This window comes from Lathyrus oleraceus, chromosome 1 (assembly GCF_024323335.1).
Source record: "Lathyrus oleraceus cultivar Zhongwan6 chromosome 1, CAAS_Psat_ZW6_1.0, whole genome shotgun sequence".
Lineage (NCBI taxonomy): Eukaryota > Viridiplantae > Streptophyta > Magnoliopsida > Fabales > Fabaceae > Lathyrus > Lathyrus oleraceus.
Window position 1 is genome coordinate 73,394,782 of NC_066579.1, and position 12,038 is coordinate 73,406,819.

The window sequence follows — 12,038 nt, forward strand, 5'->3', positions numbered from 1 at the left end:
GCAGGAGATGAAGAGACTAATCCTAAGCAAAAATTAAAAGTTGAGAGTTTGAAAAGATCTGACCAATGGGCTGCAATCCAATAGACAAGAATGTCATATAGAAACCCAAATTTCCCTTGGACTTTAGAATCAAGCAATATCAATACACAAGTAGCAAGATGAAGAGCAAGGCATCAAATAAAGATAGCCACATCCAAGCTTAGCAACTCCATGATCTTCTCCATGATTCCCCCATGAATCAGATGACTTCAAAGAGGAGCATTAGACACAGGTTCAAAATAACAACTCCAATATGATCATGTTGCTGATGAACTCAAATGGATCTTCAATAATTGTATCAGATGAAAGTTCACTTCACAAGCACTTGGTTTCATGAAAGTTGGCATGGCCAAGTCCTTTTGCATATGGAGTGTTGCCTAATTCTAAGTCCAATGTCTCAGATCAAATCCAACAGTTCATACAAAAAAAAATTTAGGGTTTTTGTTCTTATTATGTACATTAAGGTCAAAAGACCACAAACACAAACAAGTATATACAAACACAATATATTCACATAGTATAGCTCAAGTGAGCAAAGTGAAAATGACATTAAAGTAAAAAAATTGAATGATATGAATAATAGCAAATGAATAAAGGCTTGAAATTAAAGTGCATAAAAGTAAATGGCTTAAAATTAAATGTTAGTTGTTATTTGATTAAAAGTTAGTATTGCTTTTTGCTTTGGTTTTATTTAAGTCATTCTTTGGAGATCACTCAACCCACTTATCACAAACATGGATCCTTGAACCAAGACATCCTCCAAAGGAAGGAAAAAAGGCCAAGTTTCCACACAATACCATGAAAGAGGGGAGACTTACAATCTCACTTACTAGAATGTTATGCCTTTTGTGTCTACAATTTAGCGCTATGTTAAGCAATCGTAATTGGACTTATGTAGAAGTCACAACTATTTGAGGTCGGGCAATAGAATTTTGGTGTTAATGCATGTTAGAGACATAGTATAATGGACTATGCTCATAAAACATACCACACACAAAAATAATATGCAAAAGTGTGGACCTAATCTCATCCATACTCATGTTGATTTTGCAATCAACTAGCTTTAGGATCTAGAGATATCATTGGTCCATGACATGAATGAATAAAGAAGGGGAATGAGATGAAGAGGGAGGGGAAATGGAATCAACACAAATTGGTCAAAGGAGGATTTTTACCAAATTAAGTTTATTCATTCATTTTGGGAGATGAAATGTACATTTCATCAATCCCCTAAATCCAATGATCTTAACTTAACAAAGTCAAATCAAACCTTGACCAAGGCCCAACAACACAAGTCAAACTCAACAAGTCAAAATTAGAAGCTCAACAATATTTATTTGGCATTTAAATAATTAAAATCAACTAAAATATGCATTAAATTAAATTATGGTTTATCAAATTCCTAAAACCTCATCAAAACACCAAAGAAATGGCCATGAGATTTATCATAGGTCAAACAAGGTCAAAGGACCTTGGAGAAAAAATTTCATCATTTTTGGAAACTTAAAACTATTTTTAAACAATTAAAAATATTCACAAAATCAATTAAATCATGAAAAATATTAATAATGATCCAAAAAATAATTTTAATTCAGAAAATGCAAGAGGAAATTATTTGAAAATTTTTGGTGAAACTCTCATATTTTTTGGATCAATATTAAAATTAATATGAATTAATGAAAATAAAACAAATAAAATGAAAATCAAATAATCAGAAAAAACGTGGACCACTTGATCTCCCTCATTAATTGAGGCGGAAGATCAAGTGGTCACAAGCGCGCAATCCACGATGGACTCTAGTCAGCACGCTGCAAACTTGGTAATTCAATCCAACGCTCATGATTAAATCATTTTAAAAGGATCATATGGCTCTGAACACGCCAACTCACCACCGGAGCTACAACTCCGGTCTCCTTCTCAGGCGAGCCTCGCCGGACTAGTTCAGTCATAACCATCACCAAAATTAAAAAGAATGACATGATTTCAAAGTAAAAATGGCACTAAGCTCGAATCTGGCCTCAATTTATCCTAACTCCAAGTATATTGAGAGATACAAGGAGTTGAAATTTGAGGTGCACGACCTGAGTTGCTTCGATTTAACCTCAAAGAAACTCAATCTTGTTGCCTACATTGGTAGCACTTCAGACAACCAAGGATCCAAGGGAATTATGGAGAATTAAGTGAGAATCGAAGAGATGAAATTTTCTGAAAAATACCTTCAATGTAGGTCTGAATTCAACTGTTCTTGCTTTGATTTGTGCTTGATCTTGCTCAGAATGCTTGCAAAAGTAGATTAGAATGATCAAAAGGTCTTGGATCCCTGGAGTTTTGAATCTCAAAACAGTGAGATTCAAACTCAATTTCCAATGGAAATTCTCAGGTTTATCCTCTCAAATGGAAGGGTTTGGTGTTTGGGATTAAAACTGGCGCGAAGGGGTCCTCCTTTCTAATGCATAGGGTCTCTATTTATAACTGAATCAAATGATATTTGCACCCTTGAAGTGAACTTCCAAATTTGGCAATGTGTGATGCATGGGTGCATGGGCATGTACAGGCCCATGAAATCATTCCTTTTGGTACATAATTCAGTGTACACAAGTCTGAAATCAAGTTGGAATGCTAGGGAAATGTGCATGGATGTTTGAAGTTCAATCTTGCCAAATGATGATGCAATGTTAAAGCCATGTGCAGCCCATGCAAATCTTGTCCAAAATGAATGAAATTGGACTTTTGGGAAAGGTTAGATCAAGAGGCTCAACTTTCATGTTGAACACTTTTCCATTTGAAACTTGTATCATGGTGAATTTTGAGGTGGAAGTTTGGAAAATTAAACATATCGAAAAAAAAATCTAAGTATCAAGCCATATGTTCACTTATTCCACTTGGCTAACTTTTTGTGTGGGCTTCAAATGAGAAAAGTTCCTTCATCAAAGTTGTATCTCTCTAAAATTACATCAAAATGGTCATAAATTTGACCTTATTTGTATTTAATATGAAGGAGTTATGCATTTTTGAAGTTGAGGAAAATAACTTGTTCAATGGTATTGGTCCAAAATGACCTATAATGTATCCTCATATCACATGCTCATAAAAGTTGAATTAGATCTTCCTACAAACATCAAGGTTGAAGTAGACATCTTGAATTTGATTGTTCAACTTGGAAATCTTTCATCTCATAAAAATTGAGCAAGTTATGGCCTTGGGAAGTTGACCTCCAAATTAGGGTTTAGACAAAATGACCTATAATCTTTCACCATAAAAAAAGACTTTCCAAGAAAAACTATCTCTAGTCCTCAACATGAAAGTTATTTTTAATTTCATTTAGAGTAACTTTGCTATTGGATTCATTTTCATATGACAAAGATTGTAGGAGATAGGGTCTAGGGGACCCCAGATTTAATCAAATGAATTCCTCTGGTCAACCACCATCAACCAAATTTCTAGCTTGCAATTCTATTGACCTTTGGGACTCATATGAGATCATATATGCATAAGGTGATGAAATTTGAAGTATCCTATGAATTATTTGATCAATTGTTGAAGAAGCTGGTTGAAGAAGCTACACAAGATACCCAGATGAACTAGGGTTTCCAAGGCAAACCAATTCCAAACTCTTGATGAATTCTTGATCAAAATAACATGTGAAGCTAATGGGGATTCATATATAATGCCTAAAGTCATTTGTAGACCATTCTTGATTGATCTCTTAGCAATGAGGGTCTTAAACCCTAGGTATGAGTGATCAGTCACCATTTATAGTAAGTTTTCATTACTGATCCGACGCAAAACAGAGACATTTGATACATTGTGGAAGCATTTAATGTACAATTCGATTAGTTTTACTTCCGTTATGTTATTTACGCATTTTTTATCTTTATTATGTTTTACTTTGTTTATCTTGATTTTATGCGTGGGATAGCTGTGTTTTTGTCCAACAGATCCAGGTAGAAGAACCAGAGAACTCAGAACACGACAGTGCGAGAGACCGGCACGCAAAAGGTCAGAAAATCCCGATACAGGAGGCCTGACACGGGCCGTGTCAGGGAAAGGAAACAGAAGAAGAAAAACAGTAGCCTGACACGGCCACCCGTGTCAGCTGACACGGGCCGTGTCAGGCAGAAACAACCCCCGTGTTAGCTTGCCATGGGCGTGTCAGGGAAAACAGTAGACTGACACGGCCACCCGTGTCAGCTGACACGGGCCGTGTCAGCCCAAGCCCAATATTTCCAATTTTCTCGGGCTTTTCATTCTTCGGGCTTTGTGGAGACATCTTTGGACCTGTCCAACTGCTTCTGGGAACTTTCACTATAAAAAGAGGTCTTCTACCAAAGGAAAAATCATCTTGGAATACAGCAAACCATAGTATTGTGAAGCAATCAAGTATTACAGAGATCAAGGAATTTGGAGAGCTGAAGAGATTCATGAGCGGGAGCGATTGAAGATCAAAGTCATCCAATTACTTTTAATGTGTAATTTTTATCTTGAATTTTTTTTTAAACAATATGAGTAGCTAAACCCCCCAATGCTAGGGGGTGTCCCTGATTTAGAATTGTAATGAATTTGAGTTTACAATTGCATTTAAAATATTTTGTTTACGGTAACCTTTTGATGTGTTTATTGCTTTCTCTTTCGGACCAATCGAGATTGATCTATGGTTATCACTTAGGCTGGACCGCCAGTGATAAGGGTTTCATCAGGTTACTCTGCAGTAGATATCACCTAGGACTAGGGATACCTGGTATATACCAGAGCATTCTTGATATTATACAGCTTAACTTCACCCTCATTGGCTATGGACATAGGAATTAGGGTAGTTTGATTAAAGGTTTTCTCACCAAGGACTTGGGAGAAAATACCCTTGAGAACTGGTAGTAATTGATATTTGTTGATGCAATAGTAACTCAGAGTTATTACAGGGATAAATCATACACCTTCCTTGGCATTGTTCCTTTTTCTCTATAAACCCTTATTTTCATATTTCTTTATTATTTTATTTTTACACTCAAAAACCCAAATTTATTCTTTTTGTTTAATTGAATGATAATTTAAACTCAATACTAACGTGCAGTCCTTGAGATCGACATTCGGGGACTTTCCCCATTATTACTATAAAAGGCAAAATAGTACACTTGCTATTTTTTCGATCAAGTTTTTGGCGCCGTTGCCGGGGACTGCCAAAAATATAGAGTTTAATTTTATTTCAATTAAAATTTTGTTGCTCTACAATAATATTATTTTTCTGTCATTTATATTTTACTAACCAGTGTATGCGAGGAAAACCCTCAGCTGAAAATCTTTTTGACGCAGAGATCGAGAGAACCCTTCACAGAAGACGCAGAGAACAAAGAGTGGATTCTACAGAAGAAATTACCTCGGATTAACCATAAGTCAAGGAACCAATGGTTGAAGTTCCTCCAATTCCACCTCCTCCACCTTCGGAGAGACTCCTAGTTGACTATGGAGGTGCAAACGCACCGGGTGATCGACTGACAATAGTTAACCAACCGGTGAATGTGACAAATTTTCAACTGCATCCTAGCACGATCAATCAATTGGAAAGAAAACCTTTCACCGGAAAGGTTAATGAAGATGCCAACAAACACCTGCAGAGATTTCTGACCATGAGCACCACCTTGAAAATTGATGGTCACACTGATGAAACAAAAAAATTAAGAATGTTCCCGTTCACTTTAGTTGAAGATGCGGAAGAATGGTTCTATTCTCTCCCTGCCGGTAGTATCACTTCCTGGGAGGAGATGGAAACTGCATTCTTAAATGAGTATTTTCCAGCATCAGTATTCTTGAGAAAAAGGTATGAAATTCTGAATTTCAAACAAAAGGATGGTGAATCATTGGGAGACACCTACAAAAGATTCAAAAGGATCTTAGTCGCATGTCCCACTCATAATATGGACCAGACAGAACAAATGCAGATGTTCGTTAATGGGCTAAAAATAAAGACAAAACAGTTGATTGATACAGCAGCCGGTGGCTCAACAACTTTCCCAACAGCCACTGGTATCAAGAGGATTATTGAAGCAATAGCTGCAAATGAGCATCTAGAGCTATATGACAGGTGTACCAGTAAACCAGATGGGGTGATTGATCTAAAATTAGAGACAAATAAAATCCGTCTGGAAGACACTGTTGCTGCCGAAATAGACAAAAAACTGAAACCTATGAATATAGGTATTCAACAGATAGCGCAAGCTCAGCCAGTTCAGGAGAGCACTTGTGAAATTTGTAATGGACCTCACAACATTGTCTATTGCTTTGCAACTCCCCAACAAATTGAAGAGATCAAATTCTTGAAGCAGAATAATCCCTACTCGAACACTTACAACCCAGGATGGAAGAATCATCCAAACTTCTCCTGGAAAGATCAGAGAGGAAATGTTCCGCAATAGGGCACAGGGCAATATCAGACTCAGTATCAGCAACAGCAACAACAACAGGCACCTAAGAAGGCAAACTGGGAGATTGTCATTGAAAACCTGGTAGCTCAAAATAGGCAATTTGAAGAAGAGACTAGAAATTGTAAAGACAAAGTGTCATACAACATACGATATCAAGTTTCGATGATGACAAAAGACCATCATGCACATCTACGAACAAATGCAACACATTACCCACAATATCCTTTTCCACATCATTCTAAATCTACCGTAATCATTAAAAACATGTAGACAAAGTGTGATCATGACTAAATACATAAAGAATCACTAATCAAAGTTTCTCTACAGATTTGAATGCTTTGAGTCGACCATAGGGGTCAGCTCAAAGCTCACGGGTCAGCGCAAAGCTCTGCCTAAACTGAAGGGAGTCAGCGCAAAGCTGCATGCGTCGACGCATGGGGTCAGCGCATAGCTCACGGGTCGGCGCATAAACCCCTTGAGTCGACCACACGTTGGCGCATGGCAAAATGATGTTATCCACGGGTCAGCGCATAAAACGTTTGAGTCGACGCATAGGGTCGACGCTTGCCCCACGGGTCAGCACACGCCGACCTATGGTCGACCGCTCGCGCGCTATCTCAGTTTTCTGATTTATTTCAAATTTTTGAAATACTGTTATGTTTGTTTGATTTTGTCTGCTACTATATATAGAAGTCAAAACACTTCTATTAACCAACATTTGCTATTTTGAGTTCAAGTGTTCAAGGAAACAAGAAAGAGTGAAAAAGTTGTCAAAGATTCATCATCTTCATCTTCAACAGTCCACAATACATCAACTGCACACAATAACTTTTGATGTGATTCGTGATAACTTGAAGGTGATAAGATTCGAAGTTGCGATTGAAGAATCGGGTTCGAGTTGAAGTCTTGGCAGGTTCTTTCTTGAATAAAACCATTAGGGTTTTATCCTCCAATACAAGTTTGCGTTTGGGGGTTTTTGGACGAATCGCTTCATCAATATTCAGCCGAGCGAAGGTGATTGAGAAGAGGAAGTCTTCGTCAGTCTAGTAGCGGATTCGGTGGCATTGAAGTGAAGGATTCGGGTTCGACTCGTTGTGTTTGAGATCAGCCGGGCCGAGGGTTTGAAGAACGGAAGATTCTTCAACAAAGGGGCTGGAATCGGAGGTCTAGCAACAACGATCGAAGGTCTTGATTCATCTTGAATCAAGGAGCAAGGATAGGAAGCATCATTCAACACATTGAAAATTCTGTGTTTACTTGCTTTGCAATCCTTGTATAAACGGTTAAAGTTCACAGGTGATATTTAATTAAATCATCTCAATTCTATTTTTAGAATTGAGGGCAGACGTACCCCGAAGCGAGGATGGCGGGGGAACTGCCTCATCAAATCTCTGTCTCCTTTAACTTTCTGCATAATTTGTTTTTCAGCTTAAAATTTAAGTGATTTTAGCTCAAGCAATTTTTTAACAAACTTTGATATAAGTTGAGTAAGTGATTAAAACAGCTGTTGTAATACTAAGTACAATAACATATTGTACTAGGATAAATTGACTTACTTACTCAACTCAAATATCACTTGGAGTGCTTATGCACACCAAGTGTTTGTAAAATTGCCTAAGCCAAAGTTGCCTTAAGTTTGCACTGAGTTTTAATCTGGTATTTTGGTTCATTGGAACTAGGCTTGCTAGTGAGTGAACTCTATCATTGATTGTGCAACTAGTGTACTGAATTGTACCTCGTTTTATCTCTTATCCATTAGATTAACGCATATCCGGTTTTCCAATAACGGTTCGTTTTTAGACTAAATTTTCCTCGGTCGCTTCCGCACCTAAAACAATTTTAAAACCAATTCTTCTTTTAAATTGGTAGCGCCGACTCAAGTTTTTAACTGGGATCTATTCAACCCCCCCTTCTAGATTTGTGCCATAGTCTAACAAGTGGTATCAGAAGCTCCGGTTCACTCCGTGCTTCAAAATACAACGTTGATAGAAAATGGCTAACGAACCTAAAGGGGCTTACAATAGAGCTCCCGTTTTCAATGGTGAAAATTATAGTTATTGGAAAGACTGTATGCGGGTGCACATAAATTCCATAGATAGAAAAATATGGAATGTTATTCTCAATGGTCCAATTGAAATAACCATGACCAATGAGAATAATGAAATAGTGCCTAAGCCCGAAGCACAATGGACCGATGATGATGAAAAGAAATACAACTATGATTGGAAAGCCAAAAACATCTTAATCTCCTCATTAGGGGTAGACGAATACTATCGTGTATCCCATTGTCCTACTGCTAAGGCCATGTGGGATTCACTTCAAATTGCCCATGAGGGGACGAACGACGTTAAATTGGCTAGAATCAATACACTAACGCAAGAGTTTGATCTCTTTTTCATGGAGCAAGGGGAAACCATTGCCGACATGCAAAAGAGATTCACTCATCTAATCAATCGATTACATTCACTAGGTAAACCTATTTCCAATGATGTTGCCACTAATAAAATCTTAAGATGTCTTAACAGGGAATGGCAGCCGAAAGTGACCGCCATCAAAGAGGCAAACGATCTTACCATATTGGACTTGACAACATTGTTCGGCAAACTACAAGAGCACGAACAAGTTCTATTAAGCTTGGAACAACATGAAAAGAAAGATAAGAAAGACAAAGCCAAGGTGAGCGAAAAGAAATCAATAGCTCTAAAGACTTCCTCCTCAAAGTCTCAAGCAAAAGAGCAAAGTGATTATTCATCGAGTGACGAAGAAGAAGAGGACAAGAGTGAAGATATGGGGCTGTTCGTCAAACGCTACAACCGTTACGTGAGAAAGAACGGCATCCAACATTCCGAGAAGAACTTAGTTAACTTCCGGAAGCAATCTAGGTTCTCCAAAAATGATGACTCCAAAGGAAAAACAACTAGAGGGTCGTGCTACAAGTGTGGAAAGCCGGGTCACTACAAACCGGACTGTCCGATGAACAAAAAGACAAAAGAAAAAGATTCATACAAATCACATAAGAAACCATCAAAGCCAAGGAGGGCATACATTGCTTGGGAAAGCGATAGCGACTCCTCCGATGATGAAAGCTCTAGTGATGAAGATGAAAATGCAAATCTATGTCTCTCTGCTCATCAAAAGAATAAGAAGAAACAGGTACGACATGCTAAATATGAAAATTCCTCTAGTATGTCTCATCATGAATTGCAAACTGTTTTTGAAACTTTACACTGTGAAGCAAAAGAGGCCTTTAAAAGGCTTGCCTCAAATAAGAAAATTTTTTCTCATTTAGAACAAAAAATTCAAGAATCCGAAAGGAAACTTGAGGCACTTAAGGCTTCTATAGTGGAAAGCACAAAAACTAGTTATGAGGATCTTAAAAGTAGAATGATGAACTTTGGGTGTGAGACTTGTTACATTTGGCAAAGTGAAGTAAGGAACCTAAAAGCCAAACTTGACAAGGCTCTTGAGCCCAAGATTACTTTTGCTATTGATAAATCTAATTTTCGAACAAGTATGGTTAATCCATATCAAAAATACAAATATGTTATAAAGGATGAAGATAGCAAAAGTAATCAAAATGAAAAGTTCTCTTGTCTGTATTGTTGCAAGAAAGGTCATTCCATTGCTAAGTGTAGATTTAGGAGATTTCTGGTCCCTAAAGGCATTTATCAATGGGTGCCCAAATGCAACCATCTTGTTCCTCACCACTCAGGACCCAATAAGCCATTGGGTACCTTCTTTTGTTAATTATCTTATCACAGGTACAATGCCTCGAGACTACCGAGAGAAGATGGGTTCTCGACAGTGGATGCTCAAGGCATATGTCAGGAGACATATCTCTCTTCATTGACTTCGTGGCTAAGAAGAAGGGATATGTAACTTATGGTGACAACAACCGAGGAGCAATACTTGGTAAAGGTAGTGTAGGTAACCCCTCTTCCACTACTATTTCTGACGTATTGCTTGTCGAAGGTCTTAAACACAACCTACTTAGCATCAGTCAGTTATGTGACAAAGGATACAATGTATCGTTTTCAAAAGATTGTTGCAAAATTGTGCATACTGATGATAAGAAGAGCATGTTTAATGGTCTTCGTGTGAACAATGTCTATATGCTTGACTTAAATGAAGTATCGTTAACAAGTGACAAATGCCTTGTAACAATGAGTGAAGACTCATGGTTATGGCATAGGCGTTTAGCACATGTTAACTTTGACTTACTTAACAAAATAGTCTCAAAAGATCTAGTCCTAGGTCTCCCCAAAATTAAGTTCACTAAGGATCAACTTTGTGATGCTTGTCAAAAGGGGAAGCAAACGAGGATCTCTTTTAAATCCAAAAACATCGTTTCAACAACGAGACCTCTCGAGCTTCTCCATATGGATTTATTTGGGCCATCTAGGATTAAAAGTCTAGGAGGAAACTATTACGGTTTCGTAATAGTGGACGACTTTTCTCGATTCTGTTGGACTATTTTCTTAGTAAGTAAGAGTGACACATTCGCCGCCTTTGAACGATTTGCTAAGCTTTCCCAAAATAAACTAAATACAAACATTGTTGCAATTAGGAGCGATCATGGAGGTGAATTTGAAAATCACTTATTTGAAGAATATTGCGGTAACCATGGTATTGATCATAACTTCTCCGCTCCACGTACTCCTCAACAAAATGGGGTTGTGGAGCGTAAAAATCGAATTTTGGAAGAATTGGGAAGAACAATGATCAATGAAAGTGGCTTACCAAAATATTTTTGGGCTGACGCCATTAGTACGGCTTGTTACGTTTTGAATAGGGTGCTCATTCGCCCCATTCTAAACAAAACACCGTATGAACTTTTAAAAGGGCGAAAGCCAAATGTTTCTCACCTACATGTCTTTGGTTGCAAATGTTTTGTATTGAACAATGGAAAGGAAAACTTAGGGAAATTCGATACCAAGGCCGACGAAGGTATCTTCCTCGGATACTCTCAATCTAGCAAAGCATATAGGATATACAACAAGCGATTACTTACTGTAGAAGAGTCTGTACACGTTACTTTTGATGAATCCAATCCGAGAAACGTCGGAAAGGGTAGTGTCTTTCATGGTGCAGGTACATCTACCAAAGACATACTCAATGGTGGCGAGCCGGGGATTGATCAATCCGACACAGTCAAAATTGAGGAGGACAAAGATGTACTCCATGATGAAACCGTGGTAGATCATCCGCCTTCAAACGATGATCTTCCACAAGCTTGGAAGTCCTCTAAAGACCATCCAATCGACAACATTATCGGAGATATCTCAAAGGGTGTAACAACTCGGTCTAAGCTAAGTAATTTTTGTTATCACTTCGCTTTCGTTTCGCAGATGGAACCTAAAAACCCTAAAGAAGCCCTACTCGATGAACACTGGTTTTTATCAATGCAGGAGGAACTTAATCAGTTCACCAGAAATGAGGTTTGGGACCTTGTCCCTCCTCCGCGAGATCATCGAGTAATCGGCACCCGATGGGTGTTTAGGAACAAGCTGGACGAAAACGGGGTAATAACCCGTAATAAGGCGCGTTTAGTCGCGCAAGGGTATAACCAAGAGGAAGGCATCG